This window comes from Pelophylax lessonae (genome assembly GCF_965119305.1).
Source record: "Pelophylax lessonae genome assembly, chromosome: 11".
NCBI lineage: Eukaryota > Metazoa > Chordata > Amphibia > Anura > Ranidae > Pelophylax > Pelophylax lessonae.
Window position 1 is genome coordinate 204,740,510 of NC_138778.1, and position 15,737 is coordinate 204,756,246.

The 15,737-nt window shown below is 46.1% G+C and overlaps 1 long non-coding RNA gene across 2 annotated transcripts in view; it reads left to right on the forward strand.

Moving 5' to 3' along the window:
- Positions 1-15,737, forward strand: part of LOC309566389 — a 249,249-nt gene that overhangs the window by 58,742 nt on the left and 174,770 nt on the right. The gene's annotated exons all lie outside the window — the stretch shown is intronic.

The following is a 15,737-nucleotide window of genomic DNA, read 5'->3' on the forward strand; positions in this document are numbered from 1 at the left end:
ACCTTGTGGGAACCAGTGACACTAATACAGTTATCAGTGCTAGAAAAATATGCACTGTTACTGTACTAATAACACTGGCACGGAAGAGGTTAACATCAGGGGCAATCAAACGGTTAAATGTGTTCCTAGGGAGTGCTTTCTAACTGTGTGGGAGGTGCTTGAACTGTGGGAAGGCAGAGATCCATGTTCATGCTTTGCCTTTGTAGGAACACAGGGTCACAACCTTCCCTTGTCACAGAATGGCGATCTGCCTTGTTTACATAGGCAGACTGCAGTTCTGTCTGTCTCCCGAACGATCACCAGGTGCCGGCAGACATCGAGTCCCATCAGACCCGCTGATTGGCTTCTGCTGTGTCCAATCACAGTGGGAGCAGGTCGAAGGTAAATACAGTAAATGTACATGGGGCGGTTGGCAATACGTTAAAGCATAACTAAAGGCAAAACATTTTTTTTAAGTTGTGGGTATTGTGGAGATGGATTAGAACCCCTGTCAGTTATTATTGCTGTCTGTGCCCCCGTTAGGGATATTCCCCCTCTGTAATTTGTCCTGTTTATCATTATCAATGAAAGTGAAAGTAAAAGAAAATCCCAAATTTTGGGTTGTTCCCAGAAAAGTAATAGAGGGGAAACCTTCAGGACCAGTGAATAGCATAAATTAAGAGCGCAGTCCCTCCCCTAACATTCTCCATAAAATAGAATACTGAGGGTGGGAGCGTATGCTGCTATGGATAGGTACCAGGAAAGGAAACTTACGGTAAGTATGATACAATTTTCCATTTTTCGGGTGCCTCCATGGCAGCATACTAGTGATAAATAACTAGCTTACACGGGCGAGTTTGATGCTAACAAAGAAATTTAATCAGACAAGAACATAGCCACACGAACTGCTCATCTTCAAAACTCTACAGTTGTAAGGGCTCCTGGGTCAATACATAGTGTTTGAGGAATGTGTGCTGAGAAGACCTGCAAGGAAACCTTTGCTCTCGCTGCCCATGACACTGAAACTGCCCAAGTTGAATGTGCATTCACTTGAGATGGGGAGCCATGTTCCTTGACTTGTAGGCTTTCTGTATTATTTTGAAAACCCAGGATGCCAAGGTTCTGCTGGAGGCTTCTTTGCCTCTGTTTCCACCCCATGGGATGATAAACAATCTCTCAGAGATCCTGAATTTCCTAGTAGCTTCCAAGCAGGCCCTTAGTACTCTGGAAATATCTAGTTCATGACAGCAATCTGAACCTGAGTCCGAGAAAACTGGCAATGCCCATGGCTCTACTAGATCTGGTGAGGCCACCTTAGGAGTAAATCTTCGGAAAGGGCAAAATTCCACTCTGTCCGGAAAGAAGGAAATGTGTTCATCACATATCCCCAATGAATGGAGCTCTGAAATTCTTCTAACAGACGTAATGGCCACAAGGATAGCCGTCTTTAGAGTTAGATTCCAGATTGAGGCTTGTTCTGCAGGTGAAAATGGGTGACTGGATAAAACTTCCAGAATTAAGGCAAGATCCCATTTAGGAAACGGACGCCTAAACAGGGGATGCATCTTTAATACACCTCTAAAGGAATGTGACTACGAGTTATCTGCCCATCTCGTATTAGTTGCTGCAGAAATTGCGGCTACTTGAACAACAAGAGAGCTTACACCGAGCCCCAAATTGAGTCCGGTCTGAAGGAATCCCAAAATATTTGAAGTAGAAGGGGAGATAGGGTTGAAATCCTTCCCCGCAGCATAAGACAGGAATTTGTCCCAGATCCTCGCGTAAACTGTGTTTGTTGACGGTTTTCTGGAAGGGTGGATATGACCTACTGGGAACAACCTAAAGATTCGAACCTCCTCCTCTCAATCGTCATACTTGAAGTTTCAGCCTCTGAGAGTTTGGATGAGCTAGCCTGCCCTGAGACAGAAGCTGAGGAAAAGGAGGAATCCTGACAGGGGGGCTCATATTGAGATACATTGCTAGTGGGAACCATGACCTCCTCGGTCAGTACAGCAGAACTGCCAATACTAGCACTGGTTCCCTTAGAAGTCTCAGGAGAAACCTTGAGATGAGTGGGTGAGGAGGGAAGGCATATGCTGATGTGAACCGCCAAGGGCATGATAGAGCATCCACTCCCTCCGCCTGAGGATAGAGAAGGCGTGAAAAAAATCTTGTAAGTTTGGCATTCTCTGGGGTGGCAAATAGATCCACCTGCAGAGGGTCCCAGAGCTTGACTATCTGGTGGAATATATGAGGATGAATAACCCACTCGTTGTTGTCCCCAAATTTTCTCAACAAGGAATTGGCTTCCCTGTTCAGCCTTCCTGGGAGATACATCGCTCTGAGATCTACCAGGTTCCTTTTTGCCCAGACCATTATAGGCTCTACTTCTCTTAGAAGTGTCCTGCTGCGGGTTCCCCCTGTCTATGCAGATATGAGACCACCGCCCTGTTGTCCAGGTGCAGAAGCACTCTCTGTCCTCCCACCTGAGAGGCTATCGAGGTTAAGGCTAGGAATGCCGCTCTCATTTCTAGGGTGTTGGATAAAACGTTCCTGGTAGGAAAGGACCATTTTCCTTGAACCCAGATTCCAGATTCCCTCGCAATGGGTATCCCACCCCTGACCGCTTGCATATAAAGTAACAATGGTCAAGGAGTGGGGACCTAAATTATAAGATCTGGAAAGCTTCGTCCACCAATGCAGGCTTCTGCACACATCAGAGCAGTCATCCAGATTGTTTGAGAGAGATGTTGTCTCCGCCATTGCACTAGGAAACCTGCCTGGAAGTACCTGAGGTGCCAATGAGACCACGGGACTAGAAGCATACATTAGGACATTGTGCCTATGAGGCTCAGACTCTGTGAAGCCGTTAGAAGATACTTCCGCATGGTCTTGAGCATTTTTTGAATGATGACCCTCATCTTCAGTTGGGATAATGACACTGTCCTGAAATGTATCGAACATTGCCCCCAAGTAAATCATGTTTTGTGTTGGTGAAAGCTGGCTCTTTTCGTGATTTATCTGCCATCCTAGTTACGACAGTGACATCAGCAGTAAGTCCCTGTGGACTGTAAGTTGGTCTGGGTTGTTTGCGAGGAGGAGAATATCATTTAGATAATGGAAAGTCTCAACCTCTTCTCCCTGAGGGGCAAGGACAGAGATCAACACTTTTGTGAATACCCTGGTAGAGGTGCACAGGGCAAAAGGCAAAGATTGGAATTGGAGGTGGAAATGACCCATTGAAAATTTTAGGTATTTCTGGAAGGAGGGCAGGACCATGCAGGTAAGCATCCTGCAGATCTATTGATTTTAAGCAATCCCCTGACTGTATGGCTTGGATGATTGTGTGCAGTGACTTCATCTTGAAGCTCTCAAGTTGGATGCAAGGTTACGTTCTTTGCTAAGCGTACTACTGCTGCGTCAACTACCGGCATTGAATTCAAAGACTGTATCTCGGCATCTGGTAAAGGATACAACTTGCTCAATCGTCCCAGGGCAAATTTCTTGCCCGTTTTTCTCCATTCATTTTCTGTAATTTCTTTAATCTCCCCCCATTGAAGGGAAAACAATCTGCTTCCTCTTAAGAAATGGAAAATACAATTTGGACCTCTGTGGTGGTTCCACCGGATCTTCCCAAGCAACGGCATCTTTTACCGCCTGAATAAAAGGCTGCACAAGAGCAAAACTGAAACCGGATGGTTCCGAATCCTCTGAAGATTCATCTGAAGGGTCTTCCAGGGGTGAATCCCTGGCTATATGTCCCTAAGGAGGCAGGGGAGTGCTGACAGCTGAGGGCCCTGGGATATTGGGCTCTGTATGTACTTGAGAAACTTGCGGAACTGGCTGAGCAGGAATTATAGCCACCTTCATGGTCTGCTTGAGTAGGTCAACCACCTGTCGACTTTCCACAACCCGATTTCCCGCATAGTCCCTGAGGCAGTCCTTGCAGACAAATTTATCAGGGACAGGAACCGCGACACATGCCCAACACTTCTTCGATGCATGAGGTGGGGAGAAGGGGAATGATAATGTCTCTGTGACCCTGATCTTTCTGATGATCTATGGCATGATGAGCGTGATTTGCAGTCTGGACTGGACTGTAGTCATCACGTCGTCTTGAAGACTTTCTGGATCTCTTCGAGGGCACAGGGCTGTAACAGACAAAGGCTGTTTGTCAGTGGCGAACTCTTTTTTTTTTTTTTTATATGCTTGCGAACAGATGGTCCCATACGAATTGTGAACAGGAGGATCTTGGTTATGTGACCAATGACTCATGGCGAAATGGGCAGGAGGATCAGCTGTAGAATAGTAAGGATAGTTCAGTAAACTAGGAACCACAGCAAGGAGAGTAAATAAAAAAAAAAGAGACAAAGAAGGTAACAACCAATACCAAACAGAGAGCAAAAAGGGACCTGCAGGGCACGGCTGACCCACACAGGCAGTCTCTAGCCCAGAATGGGGTGAACTTATATACACAAGTTGTCCCTGCCCACAATCTGGGCCGTTGGCCAATGAGGGAGCAATAGCTGATTCTCCCCAAAAAGATGGCCGCTGGGAACCAACTGTGCATGTCCCCGCACTTGCAGCCACCGCCGAAAGTCAGCTATCCAGACGGGGGTGCGCGCACGCACCACCTCTCTGTGCAGGAAGACCGGCCTTGCGAAGACGCGCCCACTTTCCCCGAGCACCGGAGCGAGCAGCGGAAAAGAAAACAAACAAGCCTGGTGGCTTGAATCACAAGTATCAACACACAGAGGGAATGGAGATGGCAGGAGGGCCTAAGGACTACTGAAAGAAACGGGCAAGGGAAGAAAGTTAAAGAATAAAAAAGGCAGTGCGGCGCGTGCCTAGGAAATCTCAAAAGGAAAAAAGCAATTTACCCTGGAGAGAGAAAATACAGTCCTCTGTCTTCCTTGATGCCTAAGGGAGGAAGGATGAAAAAGAAAGTGGAAAAGAAAAGTAAACAATCCAGAAAGTTTAAAAGAGGGCTGATCCTTCTGTACATCTACCAGCATTCATAAGTTTAGATATTGGCAGACTACGTTCCTATAAGGAAACTCTGCAAAAAACAGACCCCAAAAGATCCACAGAAGGGGTTCCCAGTCCACTATTAGCTGCCCAAGAACTGGGACTGTGCACAGGAGAGGCTGAACCTGGCTGATGCTGACTAGGGCAGAGATAAGGACATGCTGCTACTTCTTCACTGCTCTAGAGGTATGAGGAAAAAAAGGAGAAATGTTGGGAGAGGGACTATGCCCTTAATTTTTGCTTTCTACTGGTCCTGAAGGTGGAGTCGAGGCAGAGATCTATCACTAGTATGCTGCCATGGATAGGCACAAGGAAAAAGTTTTGCCTAACACTTAAGGACCGGAAGGATTTTCCCCTTAATGACCAGGGCATTTTTTGCGATTTGGCACTGATTTAATTGACAATTGAGCGGTCATGCAACGCTGTACCCAAATAAAGTGCTTTTCTTTTTTTTCCCGCAAATAGAGCTTTCTTTTTTATTTCATCACCTGTGCGATTTTTATTTATTGCGCTATAAACAAAAAAAGAGCGACAATTCTAAAAAAAAAAAAAACAATATTTTTCACACTCTGCTATATAACATTCCCAAAAAACAAAGTATAATCAAGTTTTTTCAACCTGTTAGGCCAATTTGTATTCTGCTACATATTTTTGGTTAAAAAAAAAAAATCCCAGTAAGCGTATTTTGATTGGTTTGCACAAAAGTTATCGCGTCTACAAACCAGGGGAAAGATTTAAGTCATTTTTATTTATTTTTTTTACTAGTAATGGCGGCGATCTGCGATTTTTAGTGGGACTGCGACATTGAGACGGACAGGTCGAACCCCTAACTGACATTTTTGACAGTTTTGGGGGTCCAGTGACATTACTACAGTAATCAGTGCTAAAAATATGCACAGTTACTGTAATAATGACACTGGCAGGGAAGGGCTTAACCCAGGGATGATCAAAGGGTTAAGTGTGAGCCTAGGGAGTGTTTTCTAACTGTGAGGGGGATGGGCTTATAAAATCAATACAGAGACCTGTAATCCTAAATAGGAGGAACACAGGAGCTCTGCACTGATTCCTGAGAAAACAGTGGTCTGCTGTGTTCACAACAGCAGATCGCTGTTCTCTCTTCACGGGGAGCGATTACGGGTGCCCGGCGGCAATTGCGGCCGATGGCCCCGTGGATTGGTTTCCCTGCTGGCAAATGGTCGTGTGCCAGCGCCTCTCTCCAAGTTCACTCCCGCGGACCGCCGTACAGGTACGGCGATTCACCAGAACCTGCTGACCTGCTGCCGTATAACTGCGGCGGCTGGTCGGCAAGTGGTTAAGTGCTGGAAATACAGAAAGGCGCCTTTCACACTTGTGCAACTTGTCCTACGATTTGAGACTGCATAATCACATGACAAGTTATACCCGTTGATTTCCAATGAGTACTGTTCATATCTGTGCAGCTTCAAAGTAGTCCCGGACTTTGATGTGACTTGAGTTCCACAGACCTAAAGATTACACAGGCATTGCTTCAAGTTGCGTCAAAGTTCCATCAAAGTCGCGTCAAAGTGTGAAAGGGGCCAAATGGATAAAAACGACCAGACTACAGATTGGATAAAAACATGATTCCGGTCACTGATCTGGGGTATCTATGGAGTGGAGAAAGTGTTGCACAGAATCATTTGACTAGAGCCTGCAGAACCTCCCACTAGTACTGTGCAAAGCCTGCTGAAAAACTCAAGTACAAATAAAGGCATTTTTTAGTGTTGGATGGAGTGGAGATGGATTAGAATGCTTGCCAGGTTTCTACTGCTGTCTGTTAGGAAGAATCCCCCTCTGTAGTAGTCATGTTTATTGTTACCAGAAGAAAATCCCAAATTATGGGTTGTCCCCAGAGCAGGAATAAATGGGGATGTCTTCCAATGGGGACACTAGTTCTGGTGACAACTAGGGATTTCCCTCATTTTGGAGGAATTACCTCTCACTTCCTGTTTTGGCTATGGGACAGGAAGTGTCGGGAAATCTCCCCTATGGGGACACAGATGGAAATAAAAACCTGACACCTTAAGCCCTGTACACACGTACCGATTGTCGGCCGTAAATATTCGGCCGACGACCGATCGGCCGATTGTAGGCTTGTTAGTATGATGCTTCCGACAGCCGACAGAGCACTTTCGGCTGAAAAGAATCTGTCGTGTAGGCATTAAAATTTTTGTTGGCCAACACCAGAACGGCCGATTGTTCGCCAGTCAGTACAGAATTCGGCCGACAATCAGCAGATTTGCAAGACTGGGCATGCTCAGAAAAGAAAAAACACACGGAAAGTTAACCATCACATGACATCACTTCTGCAGTCGGCTGCTGTTGGCCGACAAAATTCATGTGCAGTCTTTTGCAGTTTTCAACAGACACGACAGCCCTGGACGGCTACAGCGCGGGCCTAAATTGCATGGAGGGTGTCCATGTAGTCCTCCAATGCATGTGCTGCTTGAGACTCGGCTGATCACAGATCAGAGTAAGTGGCCGATGCTGGCCCTTTACCACATGATCAGCTGTCTGCCAATTACAGCTGATCACTTGATGTAAACAGAGGCTGGTAATAGGCTTTTTTTTCCCCTCACGCTAGCGTGAGGAGAAAAGAAAAAGTAATTACCGGCTTGTGTAAATGGGACATCGGTCCCGGACACCCACTGCTGCTAAGCAGTGCCCACCAGTGCCACCCATTAGTGCCCATCAGTGCTGCCGATCAGTGCCCATCAGTGCCTCATCATCAGTGCCACATACCAGTGCCTATCAGTGCCACCAATCAGTGCCACCAATCAGTGTCCATCAATGCTACTTATCAGTGCAGACTCATCAGTGCCCACCAGTGCCACCTCATCAGTGCCACCTCATCAGTGCCCTATCAGTGCCACCTATCAGTGCCTCATCATCAGTGCCACCTAATGTTGCCTATCAGTGCCACCTATCAGTGCCCATCAGTGTCACCTATCAGTGCCCATCAGTGCAGCCCCATCAGCACACATTACTGAAGGAGAAATTTTACCTGTTTGCAAAATTTTTATAACAAACCATGAAAACTGTTTTTTTTTTTTTTATTTCAAGATTTTTGGTCTTTTTTTGTTTGTTTAGCAAAAAATAGGAGACCCCAGCAGTGATTAAATACCACCAAATGTCATTTGAGTGCAGTGTTGCATGACCGTGCAATTGTCATTCAAAGAGTGACAGCGCTGAAAGCTGAAAATTGGCCTGGACAGGAAGGGGGTTTAAGTGATTAATGATCTCCTATTTTCTTCCTTTGGATCACTAAATATGCAAGAAAAGAATTTTGTTTTGTAGGAAACAAACCTGTTGATCTGCTGCCAGAAATTGTGTGAGATAATAGCTTCCTTTTCTTTCTGTCTGTTCTGCACTCCTATCAGTTCCACTGTTCCCAGCTATCTCTGCCAGCTGCAAAAAAAAAAAAACCTCCCTCCCTTTGCTGTTGCTATGTAGGAGAGGGTGAGGTGTTCTGTAGCCCTAACTCACTTCCTATTTTAGTCTTGCACTGTTTTCTCCATAGATAGCGGTGTGAGCGTTGTCACCCTTGGGCAGGAAGTGTGTTGCTGGCAAGGTAAAAATAAAGAAAAATAAGCTGAAAAAAGAAAACAAATGCAGCCACCACATCCATCTAAGGACTGGTAATCCCTATGTCACGATTTGACCACGCCCACGACGACTAGCTAACCGAGATGTGGTTTCATGACTGGGGAGTATAACGGAATAAGGGAAATTCCTACTGAGTAATTAGACTGACTGTGATACTTTCACAGCCTGCACTGTCTTTGGTCACCACTAGAGGGAGACTCCACTCCAATCCAGCTGGCTGACCACACAGAGGCAGATACAAATCTTACATACAATCTGGTGCACTCTAAAGGTTAGGGAGCAGTCTAGCAATTACCACACACTACTAGGATTCCTCCAGCTATCCTACAAGCTAGAACCCCTGTGTTAATCACTCTTCCCACTGTCCCCACACCCACACACCACAAACGATAGCCTGCCACCACCCAACAGTTTGTACGCAGACTGGTCTGCTGGGACACCACACACACGCAGATCTCCGTCTGGTTTACAATCTGCATGCAATCTGCCAACACACAGTGCAATTGCATACAGATTGGCATGTAGCGTAGACCAAGCAATTAGGCACTAAAATGCAACAATCTCTCTAGAGATATGAGTTCTAGCTTAGTACACAGAAGTCACTTATTAATTTTATAATTTAATATCCCGAAAGTGGGCAGTGCATAAAAAATATATACAAAGCAAAATCAGTTACAAGAAATACAAAAAAGATAAAAAGACACACAATTGGCAATTTGCTATAAAAATAAAAAGGAATAAAACAGAAATAAACTTTATCGAAGCTTATCCCGTTGGCAGAAGCATGCCGGAAACCGTGTGGGAACTCCCCAGTTCAGAACTGGCTTCAAGGAAGAACAAGGTTCATTTCTCAGGTTTCCCAATTTATTGGAATATGGATGTGGGCTGGACTTTAGCCCTTGACCAATCAACCCCAGGGGGTATTCCCGGCTCAGCCCACACGATATTTTGTGTCCTGGACTGACCAGAGTTGAATTGGCCCCGAACGGCGCTGACCGCTGAGTCAGGGATAGGAATTCTGACACCAGCGCATCGGTCTGATCGCGACAGTACCAAACACTGCCTGCCTCCTGCAATCAGGTGCCATACAACGGTTTTGTGCGTCTCTTCAGGATTCCACACACGCTACACTTACAGACTCACATGTACTTGTAGCCCAACACGTAAGCCATAAGAAGGAATTATATTGATCTCTCTGCCACTAATATTTTAGCTTTTATGAGAGATAAAATACATTCCTTAGATCTGATGATACCAATACAGCTTGTAGACCATTTAGTGGAGCCTCTCACTGTCCCCTCGTAGCCAAGATGTCTAGCATTTTCCTTTGAATCTCCCGGAAGGTGACAATTCCTGTCCTTTTGTATGGGAGACTTTAATTGGCACCCAGGTGTCAATTCTATCCCAGAGCAGCTCTGTCCTTTCAAATGCTAATAAAAGGACATATTGACTGATACTAAATACGGTATTCTTAATAATTCAAAATGACACTACATCTACAATTCACTATTTCTACAGATCACTTCATATTTCGCTAATGCAAAGCTACCCTATATCTGACATTTATGTTACACCCTAATATATGATCATTTTTTTCTTTTAATTACAGGCATCCATCCCTGAATGCATATGGAGCTAATCACGGGTACAGCGTTAAGCCCCATCCAGCCGCAGCTTCTCATAGACTTTGACGGGCCACAGACAGCGCGGGCTGGACTGCACCTGCCCCTCCCAGGAGCACCAAAACACTAGGAGGGGCACACTGCACGTAGACAGTCCCCTGTGCAAGGGCCCTTACCATTTCTGAATTTTTTTACACATATGATTAAAAATAATTATTTTAGCCCCCCCCGGGATTGTGATATGTGGAGGGACTCTGATGGAGACACTTGATGTAAGGGAGGCACTGACGGGGACACATAGGGAAAGGGAGGGACAATTTTGATGTGTGTAGGGACACCTGTGGGCACCTGATGTAAGGGGGGATTGTGGGGTGTGGCGGGACTCTGCTGGGGACACCAGATGTAAGGGGGGCACTCTACTGGACACCAGATGTATAGGGGGACTCTGATGGGGACACCAGATGAATAGGGGGACTCTGATGGGGACACCAGATGTATAGGGGACTCTGATGGGGACACCAGATAAATAGGGGAACTCTGATAGGGACACCAGATGAATAGGGAGACTCTGATGGGGACCCCTGATGTAAGGGGGGCACTCTATGGGGGACACCAGATGTATAGGGGGCCCTAATGGGGACACCAGATGTATAGGGGGGCTCTGATGGGGAAATCAGATTTATTAGGGGACTCTGATGGGGACACCAGATGTATTAGGGGACTCTGATGGGGACACCAGATGTATTAGGGGAATCTGATGGGGACACCAAATGCATTGGAGGACTTTGATGGGGACACCAGATGGAAAAGAAAACTCTGGGACACCAGATGTATAGGGGAACTCTGATGGGGGCACCAGATGTAAGAGGGGACTCTGTTGGGGACACCAGATGTAAGGGAGACTCTGTTGGGGACAACAGATGTAATGTGGTTTTATTTTCTTTTACTTGAATTATGGATGTGATTGGTCTACTATTGTGTTATATTAGAGAGCAATTTGGACCTCGGCTGGAAGAAGATTTTAGCAATCTGACCTCCTAGTATTGGATTGTATGACCCTGGCTCTAGGTGGACATTTTTGCATTTCAGGAATATGGTGCAGCACAATCCTTACAAATGTTATACAGGTTTTGCATCTATTTGTACTACATTGTGTTTTTCATTTGTTATACTGTACTACAAAAAAAAAAAAATCTTGCTGCGTGCGGCTAAAGTGTTCGGGTTTAGCTTGAAGAAAAGGTGGCAAGCTTACATGGAAGTGATCGGGCAGCTGTACAGCACATTACATACCGCACATTATATACCGCACATTACATACAGAACATTACGTACCGCACAATATTTACGTACCGCACATTACGTACCGCACATTACATACCGCACATTACATACTGCACATTACATACAGAACATTATATACCGCATATTCCATACCGCACATTCCATACCGCACATTATATACCGCACATTATACAGTATCTCACAAAAGTGAGTACACCCCTCACATTTTTGTAAATATTTTATTATATCTTTTCATGTGACAACGCTGAAGAAATGACACTTTGCTACAATTTAAAGTAGTGAGTGTACAGCTTGTATAACAGTGTTAATTTGCTGTCCCCTCAAAATAACTCAACACACAGCCATTCATGTCTGAACCGCTGGCAACAAAATTGAGTACACCCCTAAGTGAAAATGTCCAAATTGGGCCCAAAATGTCAATATTTTATGTGGCCACCATTATTTTCTTGCACTGCCTTAACCCTCTTGGGCATGGAGTTCATCAGAGCTTCACAGATTGCCACTGGAGTCCTCTTCCACTCCTCCATGACGACATCACGGAGCTGGTGGATGTTAGAGACCTTGCGCTCCTCCACCTTCCATTTGAGGATGTCCCACAGATGCTTAATAGGGTTTAAGTCTGGAGACATGCTTGCCCAGTCCATCACCTTTACCCTCAGCTTCTTTAGCAAGGCAGTGGTCCTCTTGGAGGTGTGTTTGGGATCGCTATCATGTTGGAATACTGCCCTGTGGCCCAGTCTCTGAAGGGAGGGGATCATGCTCTGCTTCGGTATATCACAGTACATGTTGGAATTCATGGTTTCCTCAATGAACTGTAGCTCCCCAGTGCCGGCAGCACTCATGCAGCCCCAGACCATGACACTCCCACCACCATGCTTGACTGTAGGCAAGACACACTTGTCTTTGTACTCCTCACCTGGTTGCCGCCACACACGCTCGACACCATCTGAACCAAATACATTTAGCTTGGTCTCATCAATCCACAGGACATGGTTCCAGTAATCCATGTCCTTAGTCTGCTTGTCTTCAGCAAACTGTTTGCGGGCTTTCTTGTGCATCATCTTTAGAAGATGCTTCCTTCTTGGACGACAGCCATGCAGACCAATTTGATGCAGTGTGCGGGGTACGGTCTGAGCACTGACAGGCTGACCCCCACCCCTTCAACCTCTGCAACAATGCTGGCAGTACTCATACATCTATTTCCCAAAGAGAGCCCTTTCCATATGACGCTGAGCACGTGCACTCAACTTATTTGGTGGACCATGGCGAGGCCTGTTCTGAGTGGAACCTCTCCTGTTAAACCTCTGTATGGTCTTGGCCACCGTGCTGCAGTTCAGTTTCAGGGTCTTGGCAATATTCTCATAGCCTAGGCCAGTGTTTCTCAATTCCGGTCCTCGGGGCACACTAACAGGCCAGGTTTGCAAGAAAACTGAAATACATCACAGGTGATATCATTTGCTGCTTAGTGATTGCAGTATTCTAGTCTGCATCTCCCCAAGGTAGCAACAATTCTATTTTTCAGATCCTTAGAGAGTTCTTTGCCATGAGGTGCCATGATGAACTTCCAGTGACCAGTATGAGAGAGTGAGAGCGATAACACCTAATTTAACACTCCGCATTAACACCTGAGACCTTGTAACACTAACGAGTCACATGACACCAGGGAGGGAAAATGGCTAATTGGGCCCAATTTGGACATTTCAACTTAGGGGTGTACTCACTTTTGTTGCCAGCAGTTTAGACATGAATGGCTGTTGAGTTATTTTGAGTGGACAGCAAATTTACACTGTTATACAAGCTGTACACTCACTAATTTACATTGTAGCAAATTGTCATTTCTTCAGTGTTGTCACATGAAAAGATATAATAAAATGTTTACAAAAATGTGAGGGTTGTACTCACTTTTGTGAGATACTGTATTTCTGAAATCAAAGACTGTGTGTGTTGTTAGAGTTCCATTTTGAAAAAATGCTGTTTTTGTTAGGCCAAAGATGATTTAAAGAGTGAGTGTAATAATTTGATAAAGATTTTTCTTTTGTTTGTTCACTTTGCTGCATTTGAATCAAAAAATATATAACGTTTTCGATTCGACCAATTCAAAAAGTATCGATCCGAACGTTTCGAATATAAAACATTTTTTTCTACTTGTTTTGGCATGCTGCCAGTCCCTTCAGTTGAATTGGCCGCCTTAATTCAATGCACATCTATGCACAAGAAAACACGCAATAATACACCACATAGGAAAAGTGTGATCTCATCCTAAAACACACAAACCAGGGGCGTAACTACAGGGGTTGCAGGGGTTGCAATCGCTACCGGGCCCCATGCTCCAGGGGGCCCGGTAGCAAACCAGTGGGTGAACTTCCAGGATCGCAAAGGTCACACTTGCGACCGGACCCTGGCATTGCACCACTGTGGGGAGGCCCCAAGATTGCAGGAAGTGGGCCCATAAGATTGCAGGAAGGGGGCCCACTGCAGAACTTGTGAAAGAATCCTGCTGCGGGACCGTAATAAAAGGCCATGCAACGAGTGTAAAGAGCCCCAGGATTAGTGGGAAGAGCCCTGGGCTTGAAGGTAAGGGCCCCGGCCAGGGGTCTGGGGGGCCCTTCATGGTTTCTTGCATCAGGGCCCTGAAGGTTCTAGTTACGCCTCTGACACAAACAACAACCATGAGGACCTGGCTGGATGGTTCCAGCAGGCAGGGTGATGGCTTGGAACCTTCCTGGTGGGTGGGGAGGGCTTTGTGCTGCCCTAGGCCACTGTCTGTATTGGCTTTTACTGCTCAGTCAAGTGTGGTAGCCTCCTCCCCCCCCCCTCTGAAAAGCAATCTGCAGTGGACAACTTTACAGGGATGCTGGAGATATGACGCCTCCTTACCATCTGTTCTAACCCTGAAAATCTTACAACACCACACTTATGCCTCGTTTCCACTGAGTGGTTCGGTACGGTTCGGTTCAGTACGGTACGGTTCGGTACGGTACACATTGCATTTCCACTGCCAATAGTACCCTTTCATGATAGGCGTGGTGTAGCTGGTCACAGCAGGAAAAGCTGTGATAGACGATTCTCTGTCAACCAATCAAAGTTCTGCAGAGTGTAGCTCCACCCAGTTGGTATGGGTCTAATGTGCTTGGTACCCCAACGAAAGGGTACCAAAAAGTGGTACGGTGCGGTTCGGAATTAGGGTACCATTCATAATGGAAACGGCATAAATAGCGTACCGTACCGAACCGAACCGTACCAGAAAGCTCAGTGGAAACGCGCCAATATTGTGTTGTACGGTGGTTGCAGTGTGGTCTGTGGAAGTGACTGGGTGGCTGTGCAGCACTTTATGTACCGGACGTTACGAGCATTAGCACATTGTGGTGCCTCCCCTCTGAAAAGTGATCCGCAGTGGATACTGTTTTATCCCTGAAAATGCTGCGCCACCCCGCCACAACCACGTGCGTTGTGTTGTATGGCAGTTGCAGCGCAGCCCTATTCTCTTGCTGTTTCATTTTTGCCAGCGTGTGTACAGCACCAAACGGTTACATCTATTTCTTTAAAGGGGCAGTCAGGGGGCAGTAAAACCACGGCTTAACCGCCTGCTTTTACCAATCCCAACCACATATCTGAACAATCCATTAATAGGTCATTAAAAAAAAGTTCCGTCCCCCCTCTCCAAAAATTAAAAGTCAGCATTAAAAAACACGGTAGCTGCTGAATTTTACTATTAGGACACTTACCTGTCCAGGCATCCAGGGGTGTCCTCACCCGAGCCGATGCTGGCGCCACCATCTTGGCTAAGGGAAACAGTCAGTGAAGCCTTGCGGCGTCACAGTCGGTTTCCTACTGTGCATGCGCAAATCGCACTACGTTCTATGAACGGGCCTGCTGCGGGGGGAAGGAGGGGGCCGAAATTCTGGCTCACATCGCCATGATGAACTTAGCCCGAAGTGGGAGCAGATGTCAAAAACAGGTACCCACTCCCCCCCCCCCCAAAAAAGGTGCCAAATATGGCAGCAGAAAGGGGGGGGGCAGACAAGCCAAGCTTCCCCTTTTGGGTGTAGCTCCACTTTAAGATCACCAGTTTCTATTTATATAAGGCCAAAACTTTTTTCAGTTTTTAATGGAGTGTGGAAGGATTAGAACCCCTGTCAGGCTTTTACTGATGTCTGTGTCCTCCCGCTGATGAGATTCACC